Source organism: Oryctolagus cuniculus, chromosome 2 (assembly GCF_051225735.1).
Source record: "Oryctolagus cuniculus isolate XC-2025 breed Fujian yellow rabbit chromosome 2, ASM5122573v1, whole genome shotgun sequence".
NCBI classification, from domain to species: Eukaryota; Metazoa; Chordata; class Mammalia; order Lagomorpha; family Leporidae; genus Oryctolagus; species Oryctolagus cuniculus.
The window spans coordinates 26,814,391-26,831,249 of NC_142868.1; positions in this window are offsets into that span (position 1 = coordinate 26,814,391).

Consider the following 16,859-nt stretch of genomic DNA (forward strand, 5'->3'; position numbering starts at 1 on the left):
GGGAAGTTTATAGTAATTAGTGACTACATCAAGAATTTGGAAAACCATCAAATGAGCCATCAATGCATCTCAAATACCTAGAAAAGCAAGAAAAAACCATGAACAAAATTAGTAGGAGGAAATAAATAATTAAAATTAGACAATAAAAAATTGAAACAAAAATACACAACAGATCAGTGAAATAAAGTCCTGTTTTTTAAAAACATAAGCAAAATTGACACAACATTGGCTCAAATGACCAAAAAAGAGAGAGAAGACCCAAATCAATAAAACCAGAGATGAAAAAGGAAATGTAACAACAAATACCACAAAATATAAAGAATCATCAGGAATTACTACAAAGAGGTGTATGCCAACAAATTGGGAAGCCTAGAAGAAATGGATAGATTCCTGGACACATTCAACCTACTAAAATGGAGCCATGAATACAAAGAAAACCTAAACAGAACAATAACCAAAGATGGAGCCTGAATCAGTCATAAAGACCCTCCCCCAAAAGAAAAGCCCAGGATCAAATTTCTTCACTGTTCAATTTTAAAAGATTTTTAAAGAAATAATTCAATTCTTTTCAAGCTATTCAAAACAATTGAAAGGGGAGGCATGGAAAGCCAAGACACTCTGGCAAAAGATCTCTGCGAGTGAGATCCCAGTGGAAAGAACAGGTCATCAAAGAAGGAGGTACCTTTCTCTGAAGGGAGGAGAGAACCTCCACTTTGACTATGACCTTGTCTAAACAAGATAAGAGTCGGAGAACTCAGAGGGCTTTCATAGCCTTGGAAACTCATGACTGGAGCATAGGGAGATTACTGATGCCATAGACAGGAGTGTCAATTGGTAAAGTCAACAACAGGAGTCACTGTGCACTTACTCCTCATGTAGGATCTCTATCCTTAATGTGCTGTACATTGAGATTTAATGCTATAACGAGTACTCAAACAATATATTTCACTTTGTGTTTCTATGGGGGTGCAAACTGTTGACATCCTTACTTAATGCATACTAAACTGATCCTCTGTAAAAAAAAAAAGAAAGAAATTATCAATTCCCAACTTGACTCTCACTGGGATTAAACATGACAATAGGTCTGCTCTGATTTCATCATCATTTAAAAAAAAATCATCTATTATTTTTCACTTTATGTTTCTGTGTGGGAGCAAACTGTTGAAATCCATACTTAATGTATACTAAGCTGATCTTCTGTATATTAAGATAATCGAAAATGAATCTTGATGTGAATGGAAGGGGAGAGGGAGTGGGAAAGGGGAGGGTTGTGGGTGGGAAGGACGGTATGGGGGGGAAGCCATTGTAATCCATAAGTCGTACTTTGGAAATTTATATTCATTAAATAAAAGTTAAAAAAAAAAAAAAGAAAGGGGAGTAATCATCCCAAACCCCTTCTATGTGGCCACCATACCTTAATTCCAAAGCCAGGAAAGGGTACAAGAAAGAGAGAGAACTATAGAGCAACATCCCTGATGAACATAGGTGCAAAATGCCTCAACAAAATTCTGGCTAATTGAATCCAACAACAAATCAGGAAGATCCTTCATCCGGGACCAAGTGGGGCTCATCCCGGTATGCAGGGATGATTCAGCATAGGTAAATCAATAATTGTGATACATGTGCTTATTAGAGTATCAGAAAGAGAGACAGATAGATTGAAAAATAGACCTTGCATTCATTGGGTAGTTCACCTATTGCCCAAGATAACCCTGGAAGAGAGCTTAAGTCTGCAGCAGGGAACTTAATTTAGCCTGCAACCAGGAATTCTACCAAGGTTTTCCACAATGATGGCATAAACCCAATCATTAGACTTATCAATCTTGCCTCCCAGAGCCTGCACTAGCAGGAGTCTGGAATCAGAAGCTGGAGCTATGAACTAAGCCAAAGTACTCTGAAGTGGGATTAGTGCATACTAACCAGAGTTTCAACCATTAGACCAAATGCCTATCCCAATACAGTTTAATCTAAGCACCCAAATAAATTATTCAATGCTTCAGGAACAGAATATATTTTCAGTAGCTTATCTATCTACAACCTATGGATAACATCTATTTATTTTGATAAGTGCTTAGCATTTGAGACATTTCATCTATTTAGGAAGTCTTGATGAGAAACCAAGCTTCCTTCCATTATTAGAGCCAAATTACCTATATATATAATATTTCATGATCCAAGTATCAAGAAATGACCATTCTGTAGAAAGAAGGTCATTAGCTACTTTTGGTTTACGTCCCAAATCAGCAGTGGCAGATTGTCTCTGTAGAATTCCTGGCACATGGTTAGTTTCATCCTAGATACTAGTCACCATGAGTCTTAGCTGTTTCTTATGCATCATTTAACAGGGTTACTGATAATTTTCAATTTCCTTCCACATTTTTCATATGGTTTAGTGACTGTTATAACTAATAATGCTCTCTGATACACATGTGCTTGATGACTTCACAGATAAACAATTTATAAATGGCTGTATAGTATGGAAAGAAAAATAAAATACTTTCTGAGAGATCAGGAGAGCTAGTGCAAAGTTCAATGTATACTGCTAATTTGACCCATGACCATGGGAAGATCTCTGTATCACTATTTTTTTTTTATATTTGCAATGAAGAATTGTCTACAATTCATCTTTGATAATTATGCTTCCTAATTGGCTTTGAAGCATGTCATCATGCCTTTTACATTTATAGCCTAATTCAATTTATATACTGTAATTTCTTGAAAAAGGCTTAGAACTTAAAAAAATAAAGTTTAATTTATAATAAGTAATGAAGGAAAGCAGAAAAATTATTACATTAAGTTAGATTTTTTAGAGTTCTGGCTTGAAATAAGGCAAAGGAAGGAAGCATAGATTGACAGAAAAATGGAGACAGAGAGAGAAAGGGAAAGGTAGAGAGATTCCTTCAAATATGTTTGAATTACAAATATTGGGACACTTCAAAAGCATAGCTTTGCATTCCAACTGTGGATGGAAGCTAGTCAGGAAATTTATATGAAATTAATCTTTCCATCAGCAATGACTGAAATCAGGTACTGAATCCCATAAGTAGCCATTGTTACTCTGACAAAACTAAATTCAGGAATTTGTTTTGCTTTTCTGATACTAGTAAATATATAATGAAAAAGTTGTTGATATCTCATTTAATCCCACAGAGCTGTATGGAAGCAACAACTTATGAACTCATCTTGTTGGTAGAGAATAAAAAAAAAATTATGATAATATAAAACAATTTCAGAAATGTCTACCTCAATTTGATGATCTCAAGAGCACATACACTTCATACTAAAAGATAAATAAATGTTATACTAACAGAGGGCAGGGATGGAGAGCAGCTGGTCCTCCCTGTATACAGAGGGCAGACATGGGGAGTACTAAATAAATAATGCACAAGATGAAACAAAGCATTCTCAGTGCCAGTCTTTTAATACTCTTTCATTGATTTTGGAAAAGTCATTTTTTTTTTTCCTGCAAAGTCTCTACTTTTCCATTTGTAAAGTGAGAATAAAAATAATAAGTATTTCTAATAGTGCTGTTTACTTTGTATTTTAAGCAAAATGATGCAGGTGAACACATTTTGTGAACTCTAACGTACCCTAAAGGTGGGGTAGAAACTTTGAATGATGTTTCTTTGCTGATTCTATTCAAATCAGCCAAGATATTACCATTTAGTGGCTTAAAAGAGCACAAATAATTGATCGATGTTCTACTTTACAGTGAAAAGGTAATCTTGTTGTCAAAATGATTTCTTTTTCTTCAAAATGCTCTCTAAGACTAGAGGACAGTTTATGAGCAGTGTTAAATGGTGTCAGGAAGAGTTATCTTGGCCATAGACTATTTCCCAGTGGTATGAAGTTTCTATATGCTTGCTTGGTTCATGGGTCTCAGTGCACTGTCTATGGAATATAGTGTCAGATATTTAATAAATATTTCATATTAAACAAAATACACTTAAAGTGCCTGAGAGTATGCTTATAAACATAAAGTTATACAAAGTCCAATATGAAAAACAAAGAAAACCACAATTGAATTTTAAAATGCTAGAAATTCCTCCAGCAGTTAACAGCAGAAAATTCATGATAGCTGTTTTGTTTGTATGTCCAGAATCTAAGATTGTGTGTCCAGTATCTATGCCTTAATTCAGTTGGAAGTATTGGAGGATTGCATAGAAATGCTATCCCTGGCTCTCCTCTTTCCACTGTATGCAAATCCATTCTTGGTATAAATGATTTCACAGCCAAGCTTCTTACAGTAAATAATTTACTTTTCCACCATATACTTTATGGGTGCTCAAAACACACTTTATGAGACAGCAGTAAAATTCAGTAGGTTTCTTTATTTGACCTCCTTTGTTTATTCAGGGAAGCAATGCATATACACCTCACTGCTTCTCTATTAAGTCTCTGTTTCATTGCACAGCTGAGGAATGACATTTTATTTTTAATCAAATGTTAATGAAGTTATCACATATATGATATATGAGTCAGTAATTTCCTAAAATTATACTAAAATAGAATCAATGATACAACTATGGTGAGCATAATTTAATTCCCAGAATGATCTAGAAGGCATTTTTATGATTTAACACTGTATTAGGGATATTGTTAAGTCCTCAGTAGTCATTTTAGTAGAAAATGTGAAGAAGTCGTTGGTAGGGAGTTCTGACTGATGAATTTGGTGAGAAAACCAGTTGTTGCAGAACCTTTTCAATCATGAAAACACAATTTTCATTCAAATGCAATATCCTCCAGTATCTCTTAAATTACCTTCTATTTCATTATTACCTTTCATGGCTGTCTACCTGAGGGTGTGATACAGAACCAGGGACCAGGGATTACATGGCATGGCAGAAAATACAGTGAACCAACTTTAGTTGAATGAAGAAATTCCCATCCGGTTAATTTCAACCTGCTTTTGAATAGCTACATATCTCCCTCTATGGAAACCATGGAAGGCCCATAAGTAGACCTGATTTTATTTATTTATTTTCAGAAATGAATACATCAGATATAATATATCTCATAATAGACTTATGCCCAAGAATCCATAGTCTCCATCACTGCCTGTTTTTCTGTACCCCATCTTCACCCACCTACAAGAAAAGAAACACACACAAGTCAGGAATTTTTGCAATTACATTACATTGAAAGGTCATAGACTTTGGTGTTAAATAATTCATCTTCAAACTCTAGTTCTTCCACTAGTTTTGTGACTTTTGAGCAACACACTTAATTTCTCTGCATATCACATTATTGTAGTAGTGATTAGATAAAAAACTCATTCAAAAAGTTTAGCAAAGTTTTTCTACACACAATATTAACTTTCCTGAAGTACTCTCACATTGAGAAACTTTTGTAGCCTACACAATTCTTGCCCCCAATGGTCTGTTTGTGGCCCATGCATTGGTGAGAAACAAGGCCTTCAGTTGTAATGTGTGTACATTGAAGTAGACCGAAGTTCAACATAACAAAACCTACAAGTTGATGCCAGAATTTCATGTGAGTATGGAGGCATTAAAAACGCATGGGTTGTTAAATTATTAAATGTTAAATTATGGAAATATTATGGACTAGAAGAGGAGCAACAGGGACAGAATCCGGCACCCCAACTGGGACTAGAACCCGGGGTACCGGCGCCGCAGGAGGAAGATTAGCCTAGTGATCCGCGGTGCCGGCCAAATGCCAATTTGATTATCAAGTTTTTTTTTTTTTTTCCTTCTAATTGTACTTAAAAACCCCACAACTACCAGGGCCTTTGGGTTTTTTCCTTTCTTGGAAGCCTCCCGCCATGCTGCTTTGGCTAGCATGACTCTAATAAATGTTTGTAATTCTCTATACTTGGAAATTCTTCTCCCACGTGAGACAAAGAACACAGGTAACAATAATTTCTCTGCCACTGTTTTCCTGTAACAATCACATTACAAATCTCTTAATGCATGCTTATCATGTCAAGAGGTGGTGGTGACCAACAACGTGGCCCAGCAGATTAAAGTCACAGCTGCCATATGGGTACCAATTAAAGTCCTGGCTGCTCCACTTCCAATCCAGCTCCCTGCTAATGTACCTGGGAAAGCAGCAGAGGATGGTTCTAATCCTTGGGCTTCTGCATCCATGTGTGAGATCCAGGAAAATCTCCAGCCTCCTGGTTTCTCCCTGGCCCCAGCCCTGTTTGTTCTGTCCGTTTGGGGGAGTGAACCCGCAGATGGAAGATCTCTTTGTCTCTCTTTCTGTAACTCTGCCTTTCAAATAAATAAATAAATAACAAGGGAATTTTTTTAATTAAATTCAGTTCATTACATGCATTATCTGTATCTTTGATATTTTTCCAACATTGTGCATGCCCTGAGCATACCATTTCTGGAAAATTCCTCCTAATTTAGAGTTTTTAACCAATGTTTACAACTCTTTTATCCAAAGTCTCATTCTCTATTATTCCAATTTTCCAACATGAAATTATAGCCAATGAATTTCCATCCATTCATTTATTCATATATCTACTGTGGGTTTATTTTCTAAGGTGTACATGTAATTCCCATCAAAATACCAGCAACATTCCTCATAGAACTAGGGAGAAAATATGCCTAAAGTTCACATGGAAACACAAAACACCATAAATAGCCAAAGAAATCTTCAGCAAAATAAACAAGTCCAGATCAATCACAAAATCTGATCTCAAGACATACTGCAGTCCTATCATAATTAGTCATAGTGATACTGGCATAAAAATAGAAACATGGATTTATGGAACAAAGTAGAGCTCTGAAAATAAATACAGATGTATAAAGCCAACTGATAGTTGACAATGGCACCAAAGCCATATGTTAAAAAAAAAAGAAAAGATTCAATAAATGGTGCTGGTAAAACTGGAATCCTACAATTTATTGGTGTGGAAAATATTTTAGAACATATTCTCTTGGATATCTAACAGATATTTCTTGCCTGTTTCTGTTTCATAGGTTTTTCTTAGAGATCATTCTATAAACCAAATTCATGTTTGCCCAAAGAAGAAAAAGAATTATTATTTCCCTTTAAGGGAAAATAAATAAGCATCAGAAAACTGTTTCACAATAGTCAGTTATATTACATGCCTAAAGAAAAATAGGCCAATGCTCTCTCAGAGTGAGAAAATGAGTTGGAGAAGTGAGACAGCTTGAAGCAGGTTTCCCAGTCTATGTCAGAGTCTGTAAACATGATTAAGTCATTATTTCAGGAATTCTACTTCATGAAATTAGAAAACACATTCACACACATATGTTTGGCATATATATGCATATATATGTACAGTCACAAAGGATATTGTAAATATAACATGATATCCTTTGTTAATGTAAGTGCAAAGTTTAGTGATATATTTGGTATTGTGACAACAGATTTTGAGTACTGAGAAAATGTGCAATCTTTGCTGAGTGTACTGCTGAGCTGTTTGCTCCATCCACAGACAATCAGTCTGATGTATTCCACTCACACAGAAAGAGTTCACCAAAATATCCACAGCACATTAAAATATCAAGTGAAAAGCTTAAAATGTAAACTTTGGAATATTTTTCCATTTATGTCTACCTTTGTCTTGTCTTTCACTAACCCTAAGAAACCCCAGGCAGATTAAATCTCAAAGATAATGAATTCATTTCCAAAATATGTTTCCTGGGTACTTTAAAAACAGCTTTTAAAATTCTATTTTCTGGTTACATGTTATTTTCTCTTATCTTCCAACAACTGTAATATTAAGAAAATTTATTGTGTGGCCTGGAGCCTTGGGAGGATAGGACAAGCATACTATATGACTCTAGATTTGGGGATGCTGCTTGCAACTAGTAAAATTATGTTCATTGAGGTATGGTTTACTATTTTAACCCTGTGAAGTAAAGGAAATTAAATGAGCATATTTCAGTGAAAACTGCATCTGATCCACACTCTAACAAGTAAGGAAATTATATTTATGCCTAAATGGTGTTTTGATAACTGTATACAACTCTTTCTGAAGCATCTCTAACCTACTCATAGGCATAGTTATTATCATCTGTGTTCTTATAATACCCTGCATAAAACCCCATGAGAATGCTGATTCTGTTATAGTATAGCTATATATGATTTCCTTCTAGATAGTGATTAATTGCAGGCAATAATGTGTATTTTATGCCCAAGGATATATTAGACACACTAATATTGGCAAAAGATGCTCATAACTTTAACTCAGAGCTATCAAATTAAATGTCTAAATACTGAATTTGCTGATGAGTGATTATATTCTATTTCTCCTACTCTGTGAGTGGTCCCAGTGGAAGGGTGTATGATGAAAATCAGACAATTGAAGAGGGAAATGGGAAAATGTGAGGAAACAGTAACAGATGCATGATGTGGATTGTCAAGTTTTGAGTCCAGGGGATGACCTGTATCAGGGTGTGTGGACATAGCCGTAGGACCTAGCCCCTGACACTTTCAAGCTCTTAACTCTGATGGCAGCATTGCAAAACTTAGGAAACATACATGAAAAGTCTACGGTCTTAACTGAACTCACTCACGTTTGGGTGTGACTGGTGACATGGCTTCCTTACTCCTGCCCATGTTCTGATTTGCATTCTTCCAGGAATAATGGCAGTTTTCGTCACGCCTTTTAACAATTGGGTTTTCCATTTAAGTCAGATAGAGTTGCTTTATGCCGCTAGTGGGTATGAATCTTGATTGAGGTAAGGTTTTAGGCACACAGATCTGTTTAAATTACTAGCTCTGAAGGGCAATGTAGGGATTATTCACAAGAAATGAGATGCAAACTTTGATGATTCATTGCTATATAATATAGAGTACCTAGAAAAACGCATCACAGCACATTGGTTGATAAAGAAGAATTTGTTGTTTAAATAAAAATGTGAGTGAAGTAATGAATAAATGAGCTGCCAGAGGGAAGAGCAGGAGTTCTCCGTGTCACTCCACTCACTCAGACTATGGTTAAAAATTCTTCAAATTCTGACATACCTTCACAGAGAATATAAAGCAATGGAGAAAGATTCAGGGGCTTTTTAGACAGGGAAGATTTAGTTTACTAATTAACTGACTCAGTGTGCTTACATGCTCTTAGGCAACTAGAAACTGTGTGTCATACCTCCTAGATCTGATGTGATGTAATTTTGTTTTTTTTTTTTTTTCACATTGAAATTAAAGAGTTTGGGAATAACACATATTAACATCTGCAAGAAAAATGTTTTGTCATAAGGTGATCTGTTTGTACAATACAAGTTTATTATTTTCATAAAAGGTATATTCTTCCCTTCCTCCTTCCCTCCCTTGCTGGTTCTCTCCCTTCCTTTCTTTCTTTCTGTCTTTCTTTCTTGGCAGAGTAAGAGAGGCAGAGAGAGAGGGAGGGAGAGGAAGATCATCCATCAGCTGAATCTCTACACAAATGGCCACAACAGTCATGTCTGGGATAGGCCACAGCCAGAATCCTAGAATTCATTCCTGCTTTCCTTCAATGGATGGCAGGGACCCAATTACTTAGACCACCTTCCACTGCCTTCCCAGGCACTTTAGCAGGAAGCTGAATTGTATGGAATAGCCAGGACTCAAACCAGCACTCTTATATGGGATGCCACCATCACAACTGCTGAATTAACCTGATGTTCCACAATATTGGGCCCCAGAACATCTTAACTTTTACAATGGCTTAAGCTATCAATATTCCACCCTATCCACAACTGGCAATAATGTCAAAACCAGTGAAAAGTCTGAGATTTTACTTTATTAGCAAACTCACTAGTGAGACTACCAGTTTCACTTCCATCAAAAACTTGTTTCAGCACATTTTCTAATTGCAAATAACACTTCCCGTTCGATATTTTCCACTTGGATATTTTCTGGCCATGTCAAAATATATTCAAATGAGCCAGATTCTTAAGGAATAAATCAGATCGTCCCCCCAACATACTTTTAATCTTCTTGTGATACCATCAATCTCATGTTTATCGAGGCATAGAAAAGTGGAAATGCATCAGATGTTTTCCTCTTTGGTCTTCTTATCTAACCAGCAGGTTTTCCCTGTGCCGTATGTCTCTCATTAGAACCCCTGGAGATGACTGCACTACAGCAAGTCCATTTTGAAAAATTTTCCCCAGTTTCCTTTCACCATCCATTTTTCTTGTTTATCTAGCTCTCGATATTCCCTGGAATGAAGTTTGATTTCTAAAGTGTATTTAACAATCTCCTTACTTTTCTTCCACACCAGCTGTTACAATATACCATAAAAATATATGCTCTCTACAGCCAGACTGAAAAATTATCTTTTATTGTGGTCGTTTAAATGATCTTCATCACTCCTTTTGTACAATCCCAGCTCAAGAATCACGGCGTAGTCCCATGTATCTGCTGGGAGACAATTCTCTAAGATGTCTCTGGAGTATTGTGAATCAGCTGCTGCTCTCGGCCATCTTTACAAGGCTGTTTGCTTTACAAGAAAGAGAAAGAGAAGGTATTTTTCTGCAGGACATAGAAAATATTTGTTTCCTAACTAGTATTACAAAGACAATGACCCTTCTCAATGCAAAGATTGAACAGAATTGCTAGCTAGCAGTCTGTTTTTATAAACACACACACACACACACACACACACTATATATATATATATATATATATATATATATAAAATGACTTTCAGTGCTAGAAGTTACTCATTGTGACACAAACCCACTGTACGGGCAACAGTCTTCCTGAGCCACTAGACATCACTTAGGACATAGAAAGCAAAGAGAATTGACATAAGGATACATAAGGATACATTTCATGCATTCTATTATGCAATAAATAATAATGACTCTTGTCTCAGCATACAGGAACCTTCTACCAGCACAAGTGAAACCATGGCTGCTAATTTATTTGTTTGCAGCTAGTGTAAACACAAAGATCCCTCACATTTTTTTTCTGATTATCAATTTAAAATGATATTCATTTATTTATTTTTTAAGATTTATTTTATTTATTTGAAAGAGTTACAGAGAGAGGTAGAGACAGAAAAGTCTTCCATCCACTGGTTCACTCCCCAGATAACTGCATTTTTTTCATGATTTGGATCATAGGTTTACTATTTAAATCTATGGTAATATTTATTTCTCACATACATTTTAAATTCCTCAAAATATTGTAACTTATGTGTAAATCAAGTAGAAAAAATTATAAATTCTACTTGTGATTTTTAGTTTTGTTTGCTTTCTCAATGAATAGTTTAAGAATTGAAAATAATATGAATGCCGGCACCGCAGCTCACTAGGCTAATCCTCTGCTTGCAACGTCGGCACCCTGGGTTCTAGTCCCAGTTGGGCCCCAGATTCTGTCTCGGTTGCACCTCTTCCAGTCCAGCTCTCTGCTGTGGCCCGGGAGTGCAGTGGAGGATGGCCCAAGTGCTTGGGCCCTGCACCCACGTGGGAGACCAGGAGGAAGCACCTGGCTCCTGCCTTCGGATCAGCGCAGCGCGCTGTCTTTAGTGGCCATTTGGGGGGTGAACCAATGCAATGAAGACCTTTCTCTCTGTCTCACTCTCTCTCTCTCTGTGTAACTCTGCCTGTAAAAAAAAAAAGGAAAGAAAGAAAAGAAAAAAAGGAAACCATTGTGTTTATCTCTTCAAGCTTAGGGCTTGAAAAAATACTGAGAATAGATAGATAGATAGATAGATAGATAGATAGATATAGATAAATAGATAATAGATAAATAAATAGGCAGACAGACACATTTGTGTGTATATATATATTATGTTTATTTAAAAATATATAGTAAGTGCAAAATCAGAAACTGTAAGTTTCTGAATTTTTTGGGAAAAATGCTGGTTTTTCTATATTGAATTTTGAATATAAGATTATTATTAGCAAAGACTTTTAAGGAGATGATTTGAGGAATCACATGTGTTATATTGAATGCATAATGTCTTCAACTTTTGGGAATAATTGATTAAAATCTGCTGAGAGGAAGACCCTTAAAAAGCAAAAATGAGAGAGAGAGAGAGAGAGAGAAAGACTAGGCTTGAATGACATATTTGTTACTGTTAGCTGTTTTATGGCTTTTGTTTTACAGATGCTATAGGTAAAATTACCATTAACTATAATCTAAACAGAGTACATATATCACTCTAACAGAAACATTATGTGGTTTTGTACTGTCCTTTCTTAATAGGTGTATGGCCAGTATTTAGACATTTTTTCTCCCAGAATAAAAAGTGAATACCCCAACATCCCTTGCAAATATGTGTTATTTATTACTAAATAAAGACCAGTGGAATAAAATTGGATTATTTGTGTTATAGCTATGAAAAATCCTGAAAATCATGATTTTCATTGTGACTTCATTTCATCTTGTCTGTTTGAATAGAGATGTAGTTTATCCAAGACAAGTATTTGGACTGTCTAATCTTGGATAATTTTGAGCTATTTCTATGCCTTAATTACTTCCATGTATAATATTGGAATAATTTTACATTATGAGTAAAATTGTTATAAATATTATTTGAGATACAACTAAAACTGTATACTATTTATTGCACATAGGAAACATTGAAAATACATTCATTATTAATATTAATGACTTTTTTAGGTAATAGAAGTAATATATAAAAATACCTGGTCTTCTAGAATTGCAATACATTTTTTTTGTTTTGCATTTCACTTCTATGAATGAGAAAAAAACTTCTATTATTACTAGTCCTTTCAGTTCGGGTTTCTGTTTTATTTTGCTTTTTTTCTCTTTCTTGTCATTCTCAATTTAATGTCAACAAATTTGATAACTACAAATTAAAGAAATTTAGCTCACTAAATTTCCAACACATACTATTCAAGAAAACAGTGAAAGTCAATCAGAATTTAGAAGTCACACCAAAAAAACAGCTGAAAATTATTCAATATTTTTGTATGTCGACAATATTTTAAATAGCAACAAATATCAATTTTATAAGTTTAATTCAGATTTGAGTGAGAAATTTGAAATTGAGACTTGGTGAGATAAAATAATCAGCCCAAGGAAGCAAGCGAACTGGGGACACACACAGTTGTATATCCAGTCTGCATACATCTAACATCATAACCCAACCTCAGCTTTGTGTTCCATCATGCTTCTGATAGATAGAGTGTGATCAAAATAGATTTTACAAATGTATCATCAGGAGGCAACAGAGCCATCTCTGCACAAGCAAAAACATAACTGGCTCTTCCTTTCTGGAGTTGATTGCCTGGAGCAGCTATTAGAGCCATTGTCTTTGATGTCTTCTCTGAGCTGTGCAATCACCCCGTAAGTTATCACTGTGTGTGGCATCTTAACTGCTAAGGTTTCTTCGTAACAGATTGTGCCTGTATTCTGTGGCAACACACAGGAGTGAATCTTCTTTCTTATAGCTCCTTCTCATTTACAGAAATGATGACCAGAATTATTTTCTTGTAGTTACAGCATTTTCAGACATTGAGAATGGAACACTGAGAGTGTTTCCAGATGTCAGGAACGAAACAGCGAGAGGATTTTGTGATTAGATGCATTTTTTAAATTTTTCAGAATCTTCATTTTTTTTTAAGATTTATTTATTTGAAAGACAACATTACACAGAGAAAAGGGAAGCAGAGAGAGAAAGGTCTTCCATCCGTTGGTTCACTCCCCAAATGGCCGCAATGGCTGGAGCTGCGTCGATCTGAAGCCAAGAACTTCTGAGTCTCCCACACGGGAGCAGGGACCCAAGGTCTTGGGCCATCTTCTACTGCCATAGCAGAGAGCTGGATTGGAAGAGAAGCAGCCAGGACACTAAAAGGCACTCCTTGGTTTGAGTCCCAGCTGCTGCATTTCCGATCCAGCTCTCTGCTATGGCCTGGGAAAGCGGTAGAAGATGACCCAAGTCCTTGGGCCCGTGCACCTGCCCGGGAGACTCAGAAGAAACTCCTGGCTCCTGGCTTCGGATTGGCGCATCTTTGGCCATTGTGGCCAATTGGGGAGTGAGCCTGCGGAATGAAGACCTCTCTCTCTCTCTCTCTCTCTCTTTCTCTCTCTGCCTCTCCTCTCTCAGACTTTAAAATAAATAAATAAATCTTTTAAAAATAAATAAATTAATAAACAAATAAATGGCTCTCGAATGTAATATTGGCACCGCAAATGGAGGCTTAGCCTACTACGCCACAGCGCTGACACCACATTAATTCCTTAAGTGCTTTGGTAGACCATGTGTGTACATATGTTTGAGTTTAAATTTAAGAGCAGAAGACAAAATATGGTGAAGAACTTAGAAAAAGTCTTCAAAACACAATCAGATAGGGTCTGGCGTCGTGCTGCACTAGGTTAATCCTTTGCCTGTGGTGCCATCATCCCATGTGGGCGCCAGGTTCTAGTCTTGGTTGCTCCTCTTCCAGTCCAACTCCTGGCTGTGGCCCGGGAAGGCAGTGGAGGATAGCCCAAGTGCTTGGGCCCTGCACCAGCATGGGAGACCAGGAAGAAGCACCTGGCTCCTGGCTTCGGATCGGCGTAGCTCCAGCCGTTGCTGCCATTTGGGGAGTGAGCCAATGGAAGGAAAACCTTTCTCTCTGTTTCTCTCTCACTGTCTATAACTCTACCTGTCAAATAAATAAAATAAAAATAAAAAAAAAAACACACAATCAGCTAAAATAGTTGAAGAGCATGATTCCATGAAAACTAGCAGCACAAAAGACATTGGAGAGATGTTCTTTTGGATCAACTTGCCTGTTTGCTGCTGTCAAGGACACAGAGGCTCTGCCAGTACCAAGACTGCTCTGTGGGGAGTGCTTGAAACAGAGTCATGCAGCCTTAAGCCCTTCAAATAAACATGACAGGCTACCTTCTCTGTTCCCAGTCACAACTATTTGGAAATTTTGATAATTTATGATTCCATTTGGCTCTGGTACCCTTTTGCAGGTGAGAGGCAGAAATAGCTGACACAGTGAAATAGTAAGAATTTAACTTGAATCCTTATGCACAGTGATGTCAGAGAGTTTAGGCTAGAGAGGTTGCAGAACAAGAGATGAGTAACTGATTTTCACACTCTTACATGTAGGGAGAAGCCAAGAAAGGGTGGATATGATGAAATCATAAATAGAAATTTTATTTGAATAGAACCCTGCAGTATTGTCAAAGACAGAGAATATTAATAGTAATATTTACGGACTGCTGATGCTAATAACTATAATGTTAATCTGGATTAGAATCTGAAACTCATGAATAAAATAAACAGTACAAAATAAAGAGAAAAATGAATTTGTCTCCCATGTAGGGACCCAAGTACATGAACCATCAACTGCTGTCTTCCAGGGTGTTCATCAGAGGAAACTGGACTGGAAGAAGAAGCATGAATTGATCCCATGCACTCTGATATGAAATACCCACATCTCAAGTGGTCACTCCCCATATGACTGCATATATTGGGGCTGGGCCAAGCGAAAGTCAGGACCGTGAACTCCATTCTGGTCTCATACATGGGTGACAGGGGGCCCAGTAATTGAGCCATCTTCTGCTGCTTTCCCAGGCGTGTTAGTGGAGAGTTGGATTATAAATAGAATAGAAGGGATTTGAACTGGCACTCACATGGGGTACTACCATTTCAGGCAACTGCTTAACCTACTGCATCACAGTACCTGCCCCACAAGATCACATTTGTGACAGTAGAAGTTTAGACAAACTACCTGGGTAATAATCAGGAATCATTATAAGATTGATTGAGCACTTGATATGTGTATACCCTTCACTATACAACACTTTCAAACATATATCTTTGCTTATTTACAGCAATGCTAAGATATTGGAAATGTAAATTAAGAAACTAGCATCTGAAGGTTTTCATGCTTGCTCATGGTTATTAAGCATGCAGGCAATCTAACTATAGTAGTACTCATTAGAAAATACTAAACTATACTATGTTATGCTATTGGAAAACATAATAAAATTTCTCTCCAATCATGCTGTTTATCATGTAGTTTAAGGATTAGTTACTGATGTGATAGTAATTTAAGCTCCATCTTTATGGAAATTTGTTCCTTAAAACTTCTTGGTAGAAACATAAAAATAAAATCAAAGGACTAATATAAAACAACACAGATTTGCATAAAGCCACGGTTACTCTGGCATATGTTCTGTCTGAGTATTGAGCAGAATGTGAAACCATGTTGGTTTAGTCATCAACAATTCATTCCTTGGTTGGATTTCACAATGACTCAAGGGCAACAGCGTGGTATTTTATAGTCATATATTATCTGTACTTATGAAAAAATTGCTGAGATTTCTCTAAGCAAGTTTTCTTTTTCAGCCTGTTCAAGAATTCTAATATGTTGCTCAGAGTACATACTCATACAGAAATGCACACATCTACATATTTTTCAAAGAGGTTATCCTCAGGGTTCACTCATTCAACATTTTTTATTTAATTTAAAATTTGAGAGGCAGAGAGACAGTGGAGGAGAGAGAGAAAGAAGGGAGAAAGAGAGATAGTGATCCTGTATGCTGATTCACTCCTCCAAATGCCTGCAATGGCTCTCTAGCTAGGACTGAAAGTCTCCCATGTGGCTGACAAGAACCCAACAACTTGGGCCATCAACACTGCTTTCAGTATTAGAAGGAATCCGGGTTCAGGAGTTAGGAATGAAGACCAGGTACCCCAACATGGAATGCAGATATCTTAGCTGTGAGGCTAAACACCTGCCCCTTAACTAATATCTTCAAACATGGTTTTGTACAAGGCCTTGTAATAGATAGAAAAAAGTATTGAGTGACAGTGACAAGAAAGATCCTTACACAGTTGTGGGAGACAAGCAATGAAATATTGAATAAGTCAATAAATAAGACAACTGAAGATTGAAAAGTTTCATAAAGAAAATAAATACAATGGATTTAGATAAGATAATTTTAGGATG